Here is a 21,913-nt window from a genome sequence, read left to right on the forward strand (position 1 = left end):
CAAAAGTTTTTTAAATGCACTAAATAGTCCCATAGAATGCCTCTTATTCCCGGGGTTCTCTGAGGTCAAATGTCTTGAGCAAATGACCCTGTGGAGTTCAGAGGAAAGCAAGGATCAACATTCCAGAGGAAGGGAGTGCTCCAAGGGTTGATCCTAAGATCTGCCTGTACACCTCTCAGATACAGAATTGAAGATACAATGAGAAATATAAAAAAGATGTAGAATTCTGGCTAAATGCCTTGGCCTTAAAGGTATGCTCCCCTCTCATGCATCTACCTTAATTAACTTTTAAGTCTAGGCTATTTCTTCTCCTCAGAAACAAAATAACTCTTGGTCTCAGAAACAGCCAAAAGCGCAGTTTTCTTCTTTCATCCACGGAAGTCTCACAATCCACAGCGCCTAAGAGAACGGGCTCTAGAGTCAGCCTGCCAGGATTCAAACCTCAACTCCCCAGCCTCTCCTTGATTCAATTCCCAAAATGTAGAAAATAAGGTGCCTAATCAGAGAGTGACTGTGAGAATTCTATGAGATAAAACTGGCAAAACACTTATTTCAGAGCCTGACACATAATAAACAGCCAAGAAATGTTTGCTATCCTCATGTTTAAATATTATTATAATTTTTATCATAGCTTTAAGTGGAAAATGAAGTTGAATTCATATAAAGTATGATACTGACAGATCAACTGGAACTTCACAAGGAGGAAATACTTTGCCAAAGAAAAGGAGATCACGAATATTTGCTGAGTGACCTATTACGTCCTTTCTTAAGTACTCAGCATGCATGAGCTCATTCAGTTCTCCCAACAACTCATGAAGTAGCAATTTTTAGCCTCATTTTTAAGGGTAAGAAAACTGAATTTGAAGGAAGTAAAGTAACTTGCCCAAGACTGTAACTTTGGTGAGTAATACAACCAGAAACTAGTCAGACTCCGAAGTTCATACATTTTTTTTTTTGTGGTACACGGGCCTCTCACCGTTGTGCCCTCTCCCGCTGCGGAGCAGAGGCTCCGGAGGCGCAGGCTCAGCGGCCATGGCTCATGGGCCCAGCCGCTCCGCGGCATGTGGGATCCTCCCAGACTGGGGCACGAACCCATGTCCCCTGCATCGGCAGGCGGACTCTCAACCACTGCGCCACCAGGGAAGTCCCACACATTCTTTTTATATTTTGTTAACACAAAGGCTATAAAATTCCCACCAGATAATACTAACACTCACAGCTTATCCGCCTAAATCACAGAAAAAAACCTGTGTACAAAAGCTCTCTGTCAGATGATGTACCAGGGAAAAAAGTATCAAAAGTCCAAAAGAACCTGAAAAGCGCCTTTCCTTCTACTCAGTAGATGCTAGTAGCTATTAATCACATAAAATGGGGAGCTAGCACATTTGGGCACCAATCCTAGCTGTTATTTATATGTAATATACATTTGGACAAGTTGCTAAATCTTTCTAAGCCCCAGTTTCTTCACAGTAAAGAATAAATGTTAACTCATTATTTCTTTCCCTTTTATAACAGAAAGGTTATCTATTTTTTGTTTTATATGCAAAAGCAATTTATTATAACTACAATTAATGTAACCCAGATTAGGTAATGAAATAATATTACCACTTTAAATGGATATAAAGCTAAATCATTTTCAAAAGATTTTTCAATATAACACTCTGCTCAATCTTATCCATTAACCACTTTGTAATGTAGGTACGGCCATTATTATTATTCTCGGTTCCCACAAATAAGGAAACAGATCCTTGGTAAGTTTAAGTGATTTACCCACGATCATAGTTTTTAAAGATGACGTGGGTCTAGAAATCAGGTCACCTGACTCCAAGATCAGTGGAAAAGAAAGAGAAGGGGAAAATAGTGACAGCTTGTTAAGAGTACAAAAGAGTCAGGAATAAAGGAAAACAAAAGATGGAGAGAGTGTGTGAGGACACAGTTTGGGATATTTTTACAGCTAGTACATGGCTCAGACCTGTCCTCGGGCCTTTTTAAGTCTTTACATGGCTGTACAAATTATGACAGAAGAATTTAAGGTTACAAATTCCCTTCCATCCAAAGAATCTCAATTTAGGTTATATTCCCCAAACCAGAAGTACATAGTGTGGTCTCAAGGACTGAGCTGTGAGTAAATACCCACCACTGAAGAACAGAATCAGCTAGTGTAGATGGTATTATGATTTAGAGCAGGCAGCAATCAACCAGGCCTTGGGGCACATCAACCGAATATACCTATGGCATTAATTACCTGGGAGTTTTTCATCAAGTAAGCAGTTCCCCTCCCCGGCTGGTGGGACAGATGGGCTTGCAGAGAGCACCGTGAAGGCCAACAAGCTCCAATACAATGGAACTCCAATGGGTCCCCAAGAAGAAAGCTCCCTTCTGTTTCATCGTTGCCCCCAGGGTGAATCTCAGAGTCCTCCAAGAGAGTGCCCCAGAACAGTCCTTCCCAGGCTGGAGTAGTGTGTGTTTGTTCAGACAACCATGCAGATAACATCTGAAATGGACTTACTAACCGACCCTCTTGACCCAAGCACTGAGCCCTGAAATGCATCGTACGGCTGTGTGCACGGCCTGGGGCCGGCCATCTGCTGCCCAGAGAGGGGTCTGGAGCTGAGCGTGACCATCTCACACTCCTGCAAATGCTATTCCATCAAAACCAGCAACACTTTCACTCCAAAATAATTTCAGCGTTGTCCACTTTACTTTGAATTAAAATGGACAGAAGAGAGACTGAACATCTTAAAGTGAATTAGCAGCCTGAGGATACCAGCTTCAAACGTCAGCCACACAGGGCCGGCCCAAGGTGCAGGTTAAGGGTCTCAGAAATGGGACTAAGAAGACTTCCGCCCTGTGTCTCTGAGTGTAAAATGAGAAGCCAACCCTAGGTGACACACACCGGGGAGCTCTGGGAAGCCTCCTTGGATCATCTCTTCTCTAGTGATTGGTGAGTCATTTGGGTTAATGAGCGACTGTCTTAACTGAGTTTAAGGGTATATCAGGGAGAGCCTTTCAAAGGAATGTATCTAATTACCAAACAAATTATTCACACCAAAGTGCCATTTTCAAATAAGTTGACTCTCCCAACCTGTTTTCATTTTATGGCGGGTAAATCCTCAGAGCGTCCCTTTAAGTGGGGTGCTGTCCTGGGAAAGGCTGATGACAAGGCAGGCAGATGGGAAGGTCTAAGGGCCTCCGGACAACTCTCCAGGCAATTTTTAACTAACTCTCTTCAATTCTACTTGTCCTCACGGACACTCCTCATCCATTCCTACTTGGTGACTTCAAAAGCTTGATAACTGGGATTTCTACCAGTCTGACCCACTAGCATCCTCCATTCAGCTGTAGAGATGTTGTTGGAATGTAGACTGGATATCTCTCCTCTGATTAAAATCCATCAATGGCTTCCCAAAGAGTTCAAGATAAAGACCAAATTCATCAGTTTAGGAAACAAGACTCCCTGGACCCCGCCCTACTTCTCTAGCTTCTACCACACATACCCTTTGTTCTGGCTGTTCCTGGGATACAGCTTCCTGTTCTGTGCTCTGGTCCCTACCTACAACACCCATACCTCTTTCACTACCATAGCCATTCTCCTGGATGTTCAAGGCTACCTGCTTTGGGTAGGGTTACTCCTCCCTAGTACCAAGTCAGGAGATCTAGATCCATACCTTGTGCTTGTTTCTATCACAGCAGTGGAGAGAACGCTGGGGGGTTTTAGGAAACTCTTTAAAGCTGCTTTATTGGGTACATATAAAACTGTCGAACATTAAAAAGTTGACTAATGTAAACAAAAAAAAAAGTTGACCAATGTTGTTAATTATCAGAAGACTGTCCCTTGGCCTGATGAGCATGGTGTGATGGTTCCACAGTTTCCACTTTCATCCAGTTTTCTTTATTAACATTTATTTGTGTTAATGTGTTCCTCAACCTTTTTTAATAGACTTCAGATTTTGCTGAGTATTTATTTTTAAGTAGAGTGCTCTGGCTTGCAGATTTCTATCTGGGAAGGTGATCCTCTTGGCCAAGCACACATTGCAGGAGAAACAAAGAGAATAATGAGAGAGAAAGGGATACTGACAGCCTCATGAATCAAGACTGGTGATTAACAGGGGTGATTAACTGGGGGAAGGAAGTTGTAGCATGAGCACCTTTACTTTTCTATTGCAGAACTGAAGGTGATGCCATTCTTAAATTCCAGACACATACTGAAGCACTCAAATTATACAGTATTTATACAATCTCACTTAGTGGGTCTACTTAATGTAGAAACTAGATAAAAACAAACCCAGACAGACAACTAAATAAAAAGACTCAAATAAAAGCATTCCAAAAAAATAGGTTTTTTAAATGGAGGAGAGGGTCCAAGACTGGGAAAACTCTGTGTCACACTAAGAGCTGAACCAGCGCCTCGAGAACACGACTCTTTCTTTCTCGTCTTTTTCCTTGGAAGGTGTTCTTTGTAACTGTTCTTTCTCCAACAAGGGCTTACTGGTTACTCAGTAACAATTTTCCTTCCTGGCAAAAGGTTGTGAATTAAAGGCCCTCACCGCTTTGATCATTCATGTAATCATGAGTGAGGGACCGATTAACAATGACAAAATCTGGCTAATACTTCAGATGCCTAAAGACGAAGGGCTGGACCAGATGATCTTCTGAGGTTGCATCCCCAAACTAAACTCTCTGATCTCATGAATAGTGCCCAAGAGCACCACATAGAAGAAAAATTAATCAAGTAAAGAGACAGTGATCAAGACAATCTGAGTCATCACAAACTAAAGATTTCTGGAAATATATAAAACAAGAAATATTTCTATATGACAAGTTTTAGGATTACTTGATCTTTATTCTCCTTTTGAGTAATTCAACATTAACTTCTGAAAACTCAAATTTTATTCTCAATATCTGAAAAATACTGTAAATAAAGATAAACATTCTTTTTTAATGTTTAAAAACTCATGGTCAAGAACCCTATTACAAATGTTTATCATAGAATGCTGGTAATTGAATTAGGTACTAGACTTCTTACTGAAATCAACTCTTTACATTCCAAATTTAGAGAGCATTTAAATATGGGTTGGAAATGTCTGCAAACTGAGCAATAATTACACATATATGAATCACATCATTGTTTGTCCAAACAATACGTTCATTTTCTTTATTTCCTAACTTTAACCCTAGTGTGAATTTTTTTCAAAAAGGTTGTTTTAAGATAAAACTTGAAATCTACTTTTTTTTTAGTTGAAGAATTTAAGAAGAGCCATAGAACAGTAACAGCGGAGACTGTATATTTAAATTCACTGTTACACACTGCCATCTAGCAGGAAGGCAGCAAATGAAGAGTCAGGACAGCAATTTCAAAAATGGGGCAGACCTACATGATCCTCGGATGCTAGGACATTGCCTCTGGCTTACAGGCAGGAGAGGGGGAAAGTTCTAACATTGAGGCTAGATTGGTGGCTCTGCCCCTTTATTGTGCAAATACCTGGACCGCTTGTTCAATGCAGATAGTAGCCAGGACCCACTTAAAGAGTCCCCCTTGGGAGACCACGTGGACCAGGCAGGAGAAACAATGCCCTAGTTGTAGAGTGACATCACTAATAAGCTCACCAGTGGTCATGAGCTTCTAGGGTGTCTCATCTTCAGAGAAGGAAGGATGTATAAGGAGATTGAGGTCCTGAAGACCAACTTGCCAGATTCAAAATTACAAGCAGCCCTCAAATGACATGAACAATCCAAGTCACGACATGCATACTACTCTACCTGACTAACGCAGGACGCTGTGACAGTTGGGGCCTGCTGGAGCAAAACAGTTATTTTGCGTGGCATTTGCTGTATATTAAAGAAGCGTTAAAGGATCTCCCCAAAATGTCTTAAAATCACACCAATGTTCTTTTTATACATTACACTAGCTGAGTTCTGAGGGCGCTAATCAGCTGCAAAAATACTTAAGAAATGGCTTGCATATGATAAGCAAAGCCTGCAGTGCCGGGGACTCTCGCGGAGCATCTTCTCCGTTAAATACGCAATGCTCTCTACAGCTCGACAGCCAGAATCGCTCCTACTTCAGCACACAAAATTAGCAACAAGTGATTCTCAGTCAAGACACGGGGAAGAAGGAAGCCGTTCACAAAGCACAGAGGCGGAGTTAGGTTCTGGAATTGGTGGGGCTGGGAAGATCGTGGCAGAGGGGGAGGTACAGGAAAACCTTCCTTGGGAGGGGGGTAGGGGTGGAGGCGACGGAACCCGCGCGCTTCCCGGGGCTCCCGCCGAGGCCCCTGCTCATCACCCGCCTCCCACCTGTGCTTTTCAGCAGCCAGATGGGTTTGCATCTCAGGCAGTGTCCCCGGAAAGCACTGCCCAGGGTTTCCCAAAGCAGACTTGGATTCTTTCTCAGCATACTACTCCGCCTTCCTCGACACACACTCCCGTCTGGGCACAAAGAGGTTTCCTACGGCTGTGAGTCCGGTGGGCAGCGTCCCAGCTCCCGCGCGCGTCGGCCAAGTCTCTTTTCGTTTCTCGGCACCGAGACTCTGCTCCCACCAAGCCACTGCTCAAGCCAGGAAAGACCCAGAGGTTCACACTCACCTCGTCACGGAGAAGTAGGCTCCCACGGCCGGCTGCAGCCCCGCGGTTTTTCACTTTCAGTTTGCGCCCGGCCGGAGTTCAGGCGAAGACTCGGAGAGGAGATTTGGGAAAGGGGATAACCCTCGGCGCGTCCAGGCCCAGCGATCCTGGATCCGGGTTTTCATGGATGCCCCATTTAAAAGCCTGCGGCGCCTCGGTTCTGCAGAAACACACCCCCGCCCCTCACTTGCCAGTCCGGGGCGCGCAACCCTCTCAAGTTCCTGGGAGGCTCCTGAGACCCTCTTTCTTCTGCTTCTCAAACTCTAAGAGTGGAGCTCCTTCAAAGTCACCTATTCAGGAAAATTGAGAACCTTTTAAGCAAATCAGAGGCCTGGGTACCTTTAATCAGCTGCCAGTGTTTGGTAGCCTGAGCAGGATCATTTAGCTCTATTTTACTGACTTTTAGCTACTGAATTCCAAACTCAGAGAACCCAGTTAAAATATTTTGGCCTAGTCTAGACAGGAAGTGATAAACCTAGGGAGGTCTTTCAAGACCTTGGGAGGGCCAGGACTGAGGTGAGGCGTCTAGGGATCAACATTTGAGGAGGGATTGACCCTCAGAGTCATGCACATGTTGGGCACGCTTGCAGGAACCTGACAGTGATTGCTGCCAGAGGCCTGCCTCACTCTCCTCCAGGTCCTGAGAGCTCCAGTGCCAAGCACCTCAATTAACTTCTCTGTACAAGCAGGTTGATAGTAACGATATCAACTTCTAGAAAACACCAAACACAAAGGGAAAGACTGATAAACTGGATGTCATTGAAAGTAAGAAATACTGTTCATCAAAAGACACTATTAAAAGAATTGGAAACCATCCAGGGAGTAGGTGAAGAAATCTGCAATCGATTTATCAAACAAAGAATTCATATTCAGAATAAAGCAAGAACGTCTACAGTGCAATAAGGAAAACACAATCTAACAGAAAGGGGGAGGAAAGGGACCAAAGACACACAGCACTGCACCAAAGAGGAATCGAAATAGCCAATGAGTACGTGAAAAGATGCTTAACTTCGTTAACCATTCAGGGAAATGCAACTTAACACAACAATGATATACTGCTTACACACCCACCAAAATGGCTACAGATTTTAAAACTGATAATACAGAGCAAAGGCAAAGCTGTGAAACACATGGAACTCTTGTGCACTCTTAGTGGGGGTGTAATTGTTACAGCCACTTTGGAAAGCTTGTCTATCAGTATTTACTAGAGTCAAATAATTTTACTCCAAGGTACATGCCTAGAAAACATGCATACGTATGTACATCAAAAGACAGGTATGTAACGGGGCCACAAAACACACCTTAACATATTTCAAAGAATAGACATCATACAAAATATGGTATTAGACCACAGTAGAATTAAACCAATTAAATCAGTAACAGAAATATTCTAAAATACTTGGCAATATTTTGGAACATCCCCAGATATTTGAAGATTAAACGACACACTTCTAAATAACACATGGGTCAAAGAAAAACTCTCCAGAGAAATCAAAATATTTCGAACCAAATGAAAATGAAAATATAACCTATCAAAATTTGTGGGATGCAGTGGAAGCAGAGCTTAGAGGGAAAATTGTAACACTGAATTATATCATTGAATGTTAGAAAAGAAAACATCTAAAATCAATATGCTAAGCTTCCACTGTAGGAAACTAAAGAAAGGGGAGCAAATTAAATTCAAAGTAAGCAGAAGAGAAGGAATAATAAAAATTAGAGCAGAAATCAATGAAACTGAAAGCAGGGTATTGATAGAAAATCAATGAAACCAAAAGTTGGTTCTTTGAAAAGATCGATAAAATTGACAAACCTTTACCTAGGCTAACCAGTAAAAAAGCGAGAAGACACAAATTACTAATATCAGAAATAAAAAAGGGGCCATGGGCTTCCCTGGTGGCGCAGTGGTTGAGAGTCCGCCTGCCGATGCAGGGGACACGGGCTCGTGCCCCGGTCCGGGAAGATCCCACATGCCGCGGAGCGGCTGGGCCCGTGAGCCACACCTACTGAGCCTGCGCGTCTGGAGCCTGTGCTCCGCAACAAGAAAGGCCGCGATAGTGAGAGGCCTGCGCACCGTGATGAAGAGTGGCCCCCCGCTTGCCACGACTAAAGAAAGCCCTCGCACAGAAACGAAGACCCAACCCAGCAAAAATAAATTAATTAATAAAAAGCTCCATTAAAAAGCTCTCTCAAGTCCAAAAAAAAAAAAAAAAAAAAAAAAGGGGCCATTACTACCGGCCCCATGGACATTAAAGATAATAAAGGTCAAGAGAATGAGACAAGTCCAGACTAGGAAAAAATATTTGCCAAAGTTATATATGATAGAGTCCGGTTATCCAAAATATACAAAGAACTCTTAACACTCAACAATAAGAAAGCAAACAACCCAATTAAAAAATGGGCAAAAGACCTGGACACATCACCAAGGAAAATATATAGATGGCAGATCAGCATATGAAAAGATGGTCAACATCATGTCATCTTGACTACTATAATACCTTCCCAACAGCTCCCTGCTTTCACACTTGCCTCCACATGACAGCCAGAGTGATCCTTTCAAATCACAAATCAGATCATGTCCATATTCCACTCAAAAACAGCCATGTAAAATAAAGTCACGAACTATAAGGTCTTATACGATCTGGCTTTTGGCTACTTCTCCAATTTTCTTTCCCAGTATTCTCCAGCTCACTCACTGCTTTCCACCCACACTGCCCCCTTGCTGTTTCTCAGACACACCAAGCCTGCCCAAACTCAGCCCCTTTGGATTTGCTTGTTCATATGCTTAGAATGGTCATTCCCCAGGCATTTGCATGGCTCACTTTTTACTGTTTCATATCCAGGAAATCGTGGTAGTTTGTGTTTTTCAAGGGATTGTTTCATTTCATCACAATTGTCAGATGTATGTGTGTAAATTTGTTCATAGTATTCCCTCATTATCCATTTGATATTTTTAGTGATATCCCCTGTTCCATTCCTGATATTGGAAATTTATGTCTTTTCTCTTTTTAAATTTGTCGGTCTCTACAAGTTTGTCAATTAATCTTTGCATAGCACCAGCTCTTTGTTTCACTGATTTTCTCTATTGTTTTCCTGTTTTCAATTTCAATGATTTCTGTCCCTATCTTTATTATTCCTCCCTTCTGCTTGCTTGCGGTTGATTTTGCTCTTCTTTCTCTTGGTTCTTGAGTCAGAAGCTTAGATTATTGGTACTTTTCCTCCTTCCTGATGTATTTGCATTTAATGCCATAAATTTTTCTCTCAGCACTGCATTAGCTGTGTCCCACAAATTTTGAGATGTTGTATTTTTAATTTTCATTCAGTTCAATGTATGCATTAATTTCCCTTGGGACTACATTGATTATTTATAAATATATTATTTACTTTCCACATGTCTGGAAAATTTCCTATTATTCTTCCAGTTATTAATTTCTAGTCTGATTCCATTGTAGGCAGATAACATACTCTGTATGATTTCAATTCTTTTTAAATTTATTGAGGTTTGTTTTATGGCTCAGGATATGGTCTATCTTGGTATATGTTCCATGTACACTTGAAAAGAATGCATTCTATTGTTGAATGGAGTAATTTATAAATGTTGATTAGATCCCATTGATTCATGGTGTTGTTGAGGTCTTCTATATGCTTGCTGCTTTTCTGTCTAGTTGTTCTATCAATTGTTGAAGTGTTCAGCTAAAATTGTGCATTTGTCTATTTCTTCTTTCAGTTCTATCAGTTTTTGCTTTATATATTGAGCACCTCTTTTGTTTGGTGCATACACATTTAGGTTTGCTTTATTTCCCTTTACATTTCTTTACCCTTCACCATTTATAACATAATTGTCTTAAGTACTTCCTCTACATACATTTAGAACCACATTAAACAATGTTATAACTTTTGCTTTAACTGTCAAACATAATTTAGAACATTCAAGAAGAGAAGCAAAACCTACTGTATTTATCCATAATTTTTCTTACCACATTCTTTCTTCCCTCCTGATACTCCAATGTTGATCATTTGATTTCTGTTTAGAGAACTTCCTTTACCCATTCTTTTAGGATACATCTACCAACGACAAATTCTCTTAGTTTTTCATCTGAGCATGTCTTGATTTCTCCTTCATTCCATATTTTTACTGGTTATAGGATTCTAGGTTGGGGTTCTGTCCCATTTCAGAGTTGGGACCAAAATCTTAGGGACATTTTCCTCTTTTGTCATCTCTGTCATAGTATCTGACCCAGACCTTGTGGATTCACAGACACATCTAACTCAAATGTAGTCCTGCTTGGGAGATGTCCAGAGCTTTAATCTGTTTTACTAGTATATTTTATTTTTTAAAGGTGGCTTACTGCTCTGACCCCCAGTTGCACACATGTCCTTTTTTTTTACCAGGTGGCATAAGGGTTGGAGGCATTGTGGCAAGCGGGGAATAAAAGTTCTCTAAAACCCCAACCCCCTACAAAGGCTTATATTCTTTTACATTTTTAGGAGTTGTATAGTCTTGTATTTTACCAAAAACCGTGTTGGGGATAACTTGCATCTTATCTGACCAAATGACTTTCAGAACCTTATATGGTGTCTGGAGCTTTAATTTTCCCCGGGTTCACTGTCCATCTTTTGTTTTTTCTTTTTTTCCCACATGTTTCAGCAAAACCTACAAAGTGTCCTGCAACAGAGGCAAGTCTTCACGTGTTAATATTATATCATTAATGTAACTGGCCCGTTTTACTAATGTGAGGAAGGAGACCAGGGACAGGTCTTGGGTTACCATCCCATGACATATGTGTAACCTGTGTAGGTAACCTGGGGGAAGCACTTGAAAGGTTTATTATTGTCTTTCCCACGTGAAGGCAAGTTGATCTTAGTCATCAGAAATGTGTATTTGTTGGAGCTTTTTTTTTTTTTTATAAATCTCTTTGAAGGTGAAGCACCTTTGTAGAAACACCTTTGTAAAAGCATCACAGTAAAACAATAACTGTCTGTAAATGATAAAAGACTTTAAAATAGCCATGGTTAAAGAGCTGATAAAAATTTTTTAAACACAAAATCTTTGTATTCTGGGCAGACTATATTAAAGGTAAAGAAAAACCTTTGTTCACAATTTTTTAAAAAGCAGAGTAATAATCTAAGAAAAATTTATTCTTTTAACAGAGAGAAAACCAAATTTTAATTTTGTACCATGTACTTTTGACATTAATTTTTTCTTAAATTTAAATAATTTAGTTTAATCTTAGCTTGACCACAAATAAATTTTTAAAGGTTTTTCCTTCACAAATCTTTTGATTTTTACAAAACTTGTGATTTTACAAATCTTTTGTGATTTCCATAAACATTTTGTAACTTTTTATATCTCATTAGGTTTTATCTTTTTAAATTTTGAAATAATAATTTTATTTTAGGACAAAATTATTATCTTTTTAATTTAAAACATGTCCTTTATATCTGTGGACAAAAAGATGTCTGACATTCCAGTAAACAACAAATGTTCCCCACCATCAGTCCATCAGCTACCACAGTCACCCCTGATGGTGCACCCTGAGGGGAATTCAGAATGGAAAAAACAGGATACTGGCCCTAGATAGTTAAGTGCATATCAGTGGAAAAATTTCAGTGAACCCAGACGCCTGCATCTTCCCATACATAGAAAAGCACTAAAATCATTAACTTGAGATGTCTGTTTTTGTGATTAGCAGTAATCTTTTGAGGTTTGACTACATAGTTTTTGTGTGTTTGTTTTGGTTTGTTTGTTTGTTGCAAAAACTCCTATATTTAGGCTCCTCCCTTACCTCTTTGCAACAGTTCCTCACTAATGTCCTCCAATAAAGCATAATTCTCAGCTTTTACGTTGTGCAACATTTTTTATCTAAAAACAAAACAAAACACATTTTAGTTTCTTTACCAGAAGTGCATCTCACCCTTCTTTTACCAGAAACACACATTCTACTTTTTATATACACTGATTTTTTTTCATCCTTATTATTTCTACTAGCTTTGTAAAACAAAAAAAGCAAAACAAAACCTTAGTTCTTTTACAAATCGATTTTGGCAAGAGAACTTTTATGAAAAAGCCCTCCATCCATTCACCCACCCCCTTTTTTTTAGTATCTATGGGCAATGTTTTGTTTAACTCCTGGGGTGTTTACGTTTTAAAAACACAGTAAGATTTACAACCACAAGGGACAGAGAACAAATGTAAGTTTTCTCCTAGGCTTTGGGGTAATTGTTATTTAAAGCTTCCCTTTGTATTAGGAGTCAGATGGCAAGAGGCTTTTTGTTCTTTTCTCATCAATCACTTCAACATCCTCCTCTTTTTCTTCTTCTTCCTAGAAACTCCACCTCTTGGTATCCTAACCAGGTTTTGTCACAAGCTCAGGTCTCTAAACTTACCAACCTGCTCTCCCACCCTGTGTGTCAGCCCAGAGCTAGAGAGCAGTGGATACTGCACATCCTTCCGTACCTCAGCTCTTCCTTTAACGTTTTAACTTTCATTTCAGCCTCTAGTTGGGCATCGATGCCCAGCCTGAACTGCCCCCAGTAGAGGTCAGCCCCCCGTGGCAGCCACAAGTTTCCCTTCTTTGTCACAGAGCACTCTGCACAGTTCCTTAAACAGCGCATGGCAGCAGCTGGCGTCCTCAGGGCGCCCCCGTACTCATGCATTGCCCCACAGGCATCCCACACATCGGCCACGCCTGCCCACGGAGAGGTGGAGGGCCCACCTGAGATCTCCCCCTGTGGATCCCTCTTTCCTACAGCCCATTTCTTTGGTCTCCTGGCTCACTCTTCCGCTGTTGGTTTGCAGCCTCCCAGGGAGCTTCCTGGGTGAAACGTGAAATCACCACCTTACCCCAGCACCACCGCCACCACAAGCAGGGAAGGGAGAAACCAAAGAGGCAGACCGCTCCAGACTGGTGGGCAGCAGGTTCAATAAGCAAAGAAACTTACATCGAAGGCTGTAAGACAAGTAGATTTCCGTACCCACCCACCAAATCTTACAAGTTTACCCAGAAGTTTAACTGGGCTTGGTCATGTACACAGTCCATGTGGTCTCAACATTGCATGACTTTCTCCAGGCTGTGTCCCTGGGCAGCTTCTAGATTGGGGAAGGCAAGCAGAGGGCACATTTCAAGGACAGGGAGGGAGTGAGCAGCCGCTGAATGCCCGGGTCCAGCTTGAAGGCCAAACCTGGGGTCACGTCTTTCTGATGACCTTTCCCAACACATGGCTATGATGTCATCCAACATATTCCTACATCCCTCCTATTTCACGCAGAATGATATTTAAATCATGAAACTTAATCAGATTCAAAATCAAATTGGTTTTTGGTGAGGATACTTCATAAGTGGAGTTGTGTATATTGTATATATCATATCAGAATAAGAATTTTGGTTTATCCTCTCCATCTGTGATTTTATGATTGATGGGGTGTACTTTGGACATTCTGCTGATGTAAAATGGTATCTAGTTATATTTGTAATTCACGTTTCACAATTATAAGTTAGAATGAGCACATCGTTTCCTGTGTTTATTGACCATCTGTGTTTCTTTTTCTGTGATGTACCTATTCACATATTTTGCCCACTTTCTGTTGATGTTTCTCTCTTTTTTACTGATTAGTAGAAATTCATCATGTGTTCAGGATTCTAATTCTTCTTCAATAATATACATTTCAAATTGCTTATAGTCCCTGTTTTTTCTTTTCATTTTATTTTGACTTTTTAAAAATTAATTAATTTTTATTTTTGGCTGTGTTGGGTCTTTGTTGCTGCACGTGGGCTTTCTCTAGTTGCGGTGAGCAGGCGCTACTCTTCATTGTGGTGCGCAGGCTTCTCATTGCAGTGGCTTCTCTTGTTGCAGAGCATGGGCTATAGGTGCGCAGGCTTCAGCAGTTGTGTCACATGGACTCAGTAGTTGTGTCGCTCAGTCTCAGTAGTTGTGGCGCACAGGCTTAGTTGCTCCGTGGCATGTGGGATCTTCCCGGACCAGGGATCGAACCCATGTCCCCTGCATTGGCAGGTGGATTCTTAACCACTGCACCACCAGGGAAGTCCCTTTATTATGACTTTTAATGCCCACAAGCCTTTCATTTTTGTGAAAGGTTATAATTACTAATCTTTTCCTTTATGGTCTGTGCTATTTGTATCCTAATTAAGAAATCTTTTTCTACACTGAGATCATAATGATATCCTCCTTTATTTTCTTTTTAATATTTTGTTTTCACATTTAGGTCTTTATTCTTCTATGAAAAAATTTTTAGAATATCCAATTTTATCTTTTTCCACATGAATGACCCATTGTCCCAACACAACTTATTCATAATTCATCCAGTCTGCACTAATCAGCAATGCCACCTCTGTCATATATTGGCTTTCCTTCTATGAGCAGAAATGTTTCTGGTTCTCTGTTCTGTTCCACTATTCTCTTTCTAAAACTTGGTGCCATTGCACATTGCTGCAAATACTATATCTTTAAAATAAAAATTTATTTTTAGATGTTGGGGGTAGCTTATTAATTAATTTATTTATTTTTGCTGTGTTGGGTCTTTGTTTCTGTGCGAGGGCTTTCTCTAGTTGTGGCAAGCGGGGGCCACTCTTCATTGCCGTGCGCGGGCCTCTCTTGTTGCGGAGCACAGGCTCCAGACGCGGGAGGCTCAGCAGTTGTGGCTCACGGGCCTAGCTGCTCCGCGGCATGTGTGATCCTCCTAGACCAGGGCTCGAACCCATGTCCCCTGCATTAGCAGGCAGATTCTCAACCACTGTGCCACCAGGGAAGCCCTAAAATAAATTTTAATATCTTGTCAGGAAATGGTATTCACCTTGTTCATCTGTTCCGTGCCTCACAATTAGGTGTTTTGTAGCAGGACAGCTATCTCCCTTGAAGGTGGTTGATATTACCATTGTTAAAAATTACCAAGAAAGGTTCCAAAGTAGTCTAACTTATTTCTGACCCACCCTACTACCAAGAACAATTGTTAAAGCTGACAGAATATGATGAAAAGATGACAAAATATGAACACTTGCCAGGCTTACATCCTGAAGGGAAGGGAAAGCCAGAGCGGTGAGCCCACTTATACCCTCAAGGAACCTACATTTTGAAGGTGGCAGTCCAAAGGCCTAGAAGGTGAGCAGAAATATGTAGCTGAAAGGATGTTGAGATGCTGAGCAGAGCTTTCAGCAGTTTCACAGGGCTGTGGGGAGGAAAAATGGTCTAGGAACCATTAAAAAGGAGGGCAATATATAACTGACTATAATAAAATTTAAGAGACATATGAGACATGTTGAAAAGTTCTAACAGAAGTATCTTAGTCAATTTTCTACTGATAATAATCGCAACGATAACTCATTCCATAACGTTTTTTTCTTAATACATAAAGCTTTAAGATTACAGGATATTTTTAAAAACTATCTCAATTTATAACAATATTTCTGGTAGGGAATATGATAGGATAATCAATAAAGCACTTCTCAAGATTAAAAATATATTACATTAGGATAAAATTCTGTTGAGGAAATAGAATATATTTTTGTTCAAGAAGAAGGGGAACTATATAATATTTCTGACTGTTAGGGTTTATTCCATTTTTTTAATTAAAGATTTTTGTTTTCAAATCTCTATGATATTTAGGTTCCAAGAATCCAAATGTAATCTTCTAACATGTCCATGTTTATAATATACCATAAATTACATAATTTTAACTATTTAAATTTACGATGAAAATTCCTAGGTATCGGTTTAATAATGTGTGATGGAGCACACAGTTTTCCAAAATTATTTTAGGGAGCACCCCAGAAAAAAATGTCAACATTACAGCTCTAAGGTGATCTCACCAGGTTCACGGTTTTAATGAGCTCCAAGTGTATATCTATAGTGTTATTTCTCCCCTGAATCCAGAGTTGTATACTAACTGCCTTTTCAGCATTTTCACTTGTATATCTAATTTGGCATTTTGAACTTAACAAGTCCAAAACTGACCACCCACCAAATTTGCACACTTCACAGCACATTTTGGTCACCTAGCTAGCTGCTCAGACCCTAAATGGCAGAGTCATCATTGACTCTTTGCTTTCTCTCACATTCCACATCCAATCCATCTGCAAATCTTCTGAACCTTACCTTAAAAATATATCCTACTACCTTCTAACTACCTAAATTCAACCACTGTTAACATTTGGTGCCATTTGCTTGGCCATTCTTTCTCTGTTGGTCTATGTGTGTGTTTGTGCGTATGTCTGTATACACACACACACACACACACACACACACCTACACATACATATTTTTTTCTATTTCTTTTAGATCCTTTGCATTTCCATATACACTTCACGATCAGCTTGTCAAATTCTATAAGCATCTTATTGGAATTATGATTTAGAAGGCACCGGATCTATAGATCAAACAGTGGAGAACAGATTTCTTAATGATAGTGAAACATTCAAGTCTTGAACATAATATATCTCTCCACTAAAAAAACTGTCTCAACAAAGTTTTTGAAGTAGAAATCTGGTGTCAGGATTTTTGAAAGCCTCCAGTTTGTTTTACTGTGAAGGCGAGGTTGACTACACTTGTGCCTAATTTGGCCCCAGTCTGCTCCCCAGTCTCATGTCCTTTCTCTCTCCCCTTTTCTCACCACCCTCTGGCCCACACGTTCCCCGTGCTACTCCTTGATCACTCCAAGCATCTTATCTCTGGGACTCTGCATTTGCTCTTTATTTGCCTTAACAGATACTCATATGTTTTCATATGACTTATTCCCTCACTTCACTGAGGTTCCCTAGATATCATTTCCTCTGAATCCTTCTCTGATTACCCATTCTAAAAGAGCATCATCCTTTCCATCTCTGTTCACTGACCTAGCTTTATTATTTTTTTTATAACATCACACTGCCTGACATCACGTCATATAATTTGTTTATTTGCTTACTATCTGTCTCCTCGCTACCAAGTAAGCTCCATGAGAGCATAGATCCTTTTTTTTTTCACTGCTGCATCTCCAGCACCTAGAACTGTATCTGGCACATAGCAGGTACTCCAAATTATTTGATGAATTAACTAAAGGCTTTTGGAAGGAGAGGAGTGAAAGAAAACATTTACTTCTCACTTAATAGGCTTTAGAAAATAAACTAGCCTGCATTCTTGTATCACTTGTAATTATTTTTAAAATATATGTCTCACTTTGAGGATGTTTCTATATTCTGCATTTCCATTTGAAGTCCTCACTCTTTAGGAGGAAAACTTGTTAAGAGCCATTTCTACGGTGGTTGCAAGTCAAGTTTATTTACCAAAAAACTGTTACAACTAAAAAACGAACTCAGTAAGTTGCAGAATACAAAATCAATATACAAAAACCTATTGCATTTCTATACACTAATAATGAACTAACAAAAAGAGAAATTAAGAAAACAATCCCATCTACAATTGCATCAAAAAGAATAAAATACCTAGGAATAAATTTAACCAAGGAAGTGAAAGATCTGTACACTAAAACTGTAAGACATTAATGAATGAAACTGAAGAAAATGCAAATAAATGCAAAGCTATTCTGTGCTTATGTATTAGAATTAATATTGTTTAAGTGTCCATACTACCCAAAGCAATCTACAAATTCAGTGCAATCCCTATCAAAATTCCAATGGTATTTTTCAGAGAAATAGAACAATCCTAAAATTTGTATGGAACCACAAAGACCCCAAATAGCCACAACAATCTTGAGAAAGAAGAACAATGCTGGAGGCATCATGCTCCCTGATTTCAAACTATATTATGAAGTTATAGTAATAAAAAAACAGTATGTTATTGGCATGAAAACAAACACACTGATCATTGGAACAGAATACAAAGCCCAGAAATAATCCATGCTCATATGGTCAATTAACATACAACAAAGAGCGAAGAACATACAGTGAAAAAAGGACTATCTCTTCAATAAACAGTGCTGGGAAAACAGGACAGCCACATTCAAAAGAGTAAAACTGGACGACTATCTTACACCATACACAAAAATCAACCCCAAATGGATTAAAGACTTGAATGTAAGACCTAAAGCCATAAAGCTCCAAGAAGAAAACGTAGGTGGTAAACTCCTTGTCATCAGTCTTGGCGATGAGTTTTCAGATCTGACACCAAAAGGAAAGGTAACAGGAGCAAAAACAAACAAGTGAGACTACACTAAACTAAAAAGCTTCTGCACAGCAAAGGAAACCATCAACAAAATGAAGAGGCGGCCTACTAAATGGGAAAACATACTTGCAAATCATGTTTGATAGGGGGTTAAAATCCAAAATATATTAAAAGAACTCATACAACTCAATAGCAAATAAAACCCACAAACAATCTGATTAAAAAATGGGCAGAAGATCTGAATAGACATTTTTCCAAAGAAGACACACAAGATGGGCAACAGGTACATGAAAAGATGCTCAACATCACTAATCATCAGGGAAATGGAAATCAAAGACACAATGAAATACCCTCTCACCCACACAAGTGTTGGTGAAAATGTGGAGAAAAGGGAACCCTCTTGCACTGTTGGTGGGAATGTAAATTGGTGCAGCCACTGTGGGGAACAATATGGAAGTTCCTCCAAGAGTTAAAAATAGAACCACCGGGCTTCCCTGGTGGCGCAGTGGTTGAGAGTCCGCCTGCCGATGCAGGGGACACGGGTTCGTGCCCCGGTCTGGGAGGATCCCACATGCCGCGGAGCGGCTGGGCCCGTGGGCCATGGCTGCTGAGCCTGCGCGTCCGGAGCCTGTGCTCCGCAACGGGAGAGGCCACCACAGTGAGAGGCCCACATACCTCAAAAAAAAAAAAAAAAAAAAAAAAAAATAGAACCACCATGTGATCCAGTAATTCCACTTCTGGGTATTTATCCAAAGAAAATGAATACACTAACTCAAAAAGATGTATGCACTCCCATATTCATTGCAGTATAATTTACCATAGCCAAGATACGGAAACAACCGAAGTGTCTATCAATGGATGAATTTAAAAAGATAATGTAGTATATATGTACAATGGAGTATTACTCAGCCATAAAAAATGAAACCCTACCATTTGCAACAACATGGATGGACCTTGAGAGCATTACGCTAAGTTAAATAAGTCAGAGAAAGACAAATACCCTACGATCTTACTTACATATGGAACCTCAAAACAAAACCAAACAACAGAGCTCATACAGAGAACAGATTGGTGGTGGCCAGAGGGGAGGGGTGGGATGGGGGCAAAATGCTCCAAGGGGGACAAAAGGCACAAACTTTCAGTTATAAAATAACTAAGTCATGGGGAGATTATATATATACATATGTCATGGGGATATACATATATATATAACATATAATCAGCATGGTGACTGTAATTAATCATATTGTTGCAAACTTGAAAGTTGCTGAGAGTAGATTTTTTTAAAAAAATCAGAATTAGTCTGTATTCTAAAACACATACACACAATTTGTACCAATTAAATACAATAAAGTTGAAAGGGGATATGTTTTCTTTTTTTAAACAGACAATAGTAAAATACTACAGCCAACTCACTATACACAAAAATCATGAACGGCAGCTTTGCATTACAATCTCCAATATCTTACTCATAACATTTCATGTAATATGTCAATTACACCTCAATTAAAAAAAAATTATTTACGGGACTCACCTGTTGGTGGTGAGCAGGGACGGAGTGTTATAGTAAATCATACTGAAAACACACACTATTTCCCCTACTTAATTCAGGGAGTGTGCTGTAGCCCAGGTGGTGAGTCTCGTCCAGCTTTTGAGTTCTTCCACATTTTCCAAACTTCCAATCCAGTTTTAAACTTGATTTTACTAACATAAAAGGGTACGGGTATTTCTAGTATGACTTTCCTCTGGTCTCTAAACCAGCCTTGCATAAGGCAGTAGGCTAGTGACAACCATCACACTGGTTCTTTACGAAGCAATGTAAACTATGCTTTTAACATACTGTTACCAAATCCAAGCTCCTACTGCCCGCTGCATGGCAGGCCAATGAATCAAAAGATGAGTTACTGAAGCAAGGAAGAGCAATTTTATTCGGAAAGCCAGCGGATGGAGAAGATAGTGGCTTTCTTTACACTAAAAGGGGAAGGGGTGTGGCTGACTGAGGCAAACTTCTTGGGGCCATAATTCTTTGTTCTTGCAGCCGTCCACTAGGTCAGGTCAGGATGCTCCTACTAGCCTCCAACAAGGCAAACGTTCTCTGCTCTGTATCCTTTTCTCTCTATATGAATGGGAAAGGGTTACACCTTTAAAGGTCAGAGCCTTGAGGATGGGCTCTCCCGCATATTTCAGGCTACAGGCAACATTCTTTTAGTTATTAAGCTGTAGCAAAAGCAAGAGAATACAAAGGTGAACGTAAAAGCAGCAGATCCAATATGGAGTCACATTTGTGCTTCTCTGTTACAATAATACCTGTAGTCCTTGCATACACCCATTTTTCTAATGGGAAACAGCTTTGCTGAAGGTTGACTGACGTGCCCCAAAACATCTAGTAAACTGAAGTTGGTTTTTATAACCTAAATTTGGCTCCCCAAACCAGTGCTAAATCAATGCTTTCTAACAGGGTGGTTCTAATGCCTAGTTTTCATCTGCATGCAACAAAATTATACCATTTATGATATACTATTTTATAATGTGATATGCAAACTAAGGGCCATCCTTATTCTGGGATTGTGCCTTTCTTACTCTACTGGTATTGAAGTGGCTTTTCTTTTGAAAAACGGTTTGAGCTAGTAAAGATTTTCTTCTTCCCCTGTCAAAAGAAAAAGCGCTGGGGGGGAAAAATATCTGACCCAGGAATTTCAAAAGTCAGGACCCAATACCACACCAAACGGGGGTGGGGGTAAGTGCGGAAGCGAGGGTCTTAAGTCTAAAAAGCCCGCGTTTGAGGTCCACACACTCGGCGAAGGAGCGAGTAACACTGCAGCCCCGACGGCTCGGAGCTGAGGCCCCACCGGCGGCGGTGCGCGCCCCGCGGAGGGAAGGCCCAGCGGGCGGGGCCGGCGGCTAACACTCAGGGACCGTCAAACCACTCGCTGGACAGGGGCGCTCCCGGCGCTCTCGGCCTCCGCCCTTCGAAATGCCGCCGGCTCCTGCGCGCGCTCCCACGGGCCCTTAGTCTGGTTTACAGTCCCAAGGGGAGCCGGGGACAAAACCTAAGCGGTACGAGCGTGCGGTGACAGTCCAGGGGCGGCGGTGACCTGGCGGCGAACGCAAAAGTTGGACCGCTCCTTAGTCAAGGAGCGCCGCGTAATACCCCTTGCAAAACTCAGAACTCTCGCGA

General features: G+C 40.6%; 1 protein-coding gene across 5 annotated transcripts in view; it reads right to left on the reverse strand.

Annotated features, from left to right (window-relative positions):
* The window catches only part of FUT10 (fucosyltransferase 10), a 110,533-nt gene extending 90,201 nt beyond the window's left edge, over positions 1–20,332 (reverse strand). For 4 of the 5 annotated variants that reach the window (XM_032618644.1, XM_032618645.1, XM_032618641.1 and 1 more), the window contains exons 1-2: positions 20,270–20,332; positions 6,586–6,914 (exon numbers count right to left, since the gene is read on the reverse strand). The gene's annotated coding sequence lies outside the window, so the exon portion shown is untranslated. Of the gene's footprint in view, positions 1–6,585; positions 6,915–12,407; positions 12,512–20,269 lie in introns of those variants that run through there. The other variant, XM_032618642.1, reaches the window with a different exon arrangement.
* Positions 20,333–21,913: the final 1,581 nt, after the last annotated feature.

This window comes from Phocoena sinus, chromosome 21, assembly GCF_008692025.1.
Source record: "Phocoena sinus isolate mPhoSin1 chromosome 21, mPhoSin1.pri, whole genome shotgun sequence".
NCBI classification, from domain to species: Eukaryota; Metazoa; Chordata; class Mammalia; order Artiodactyla; family Phocoenidae; genus Phocoena; species Phocoena sinus.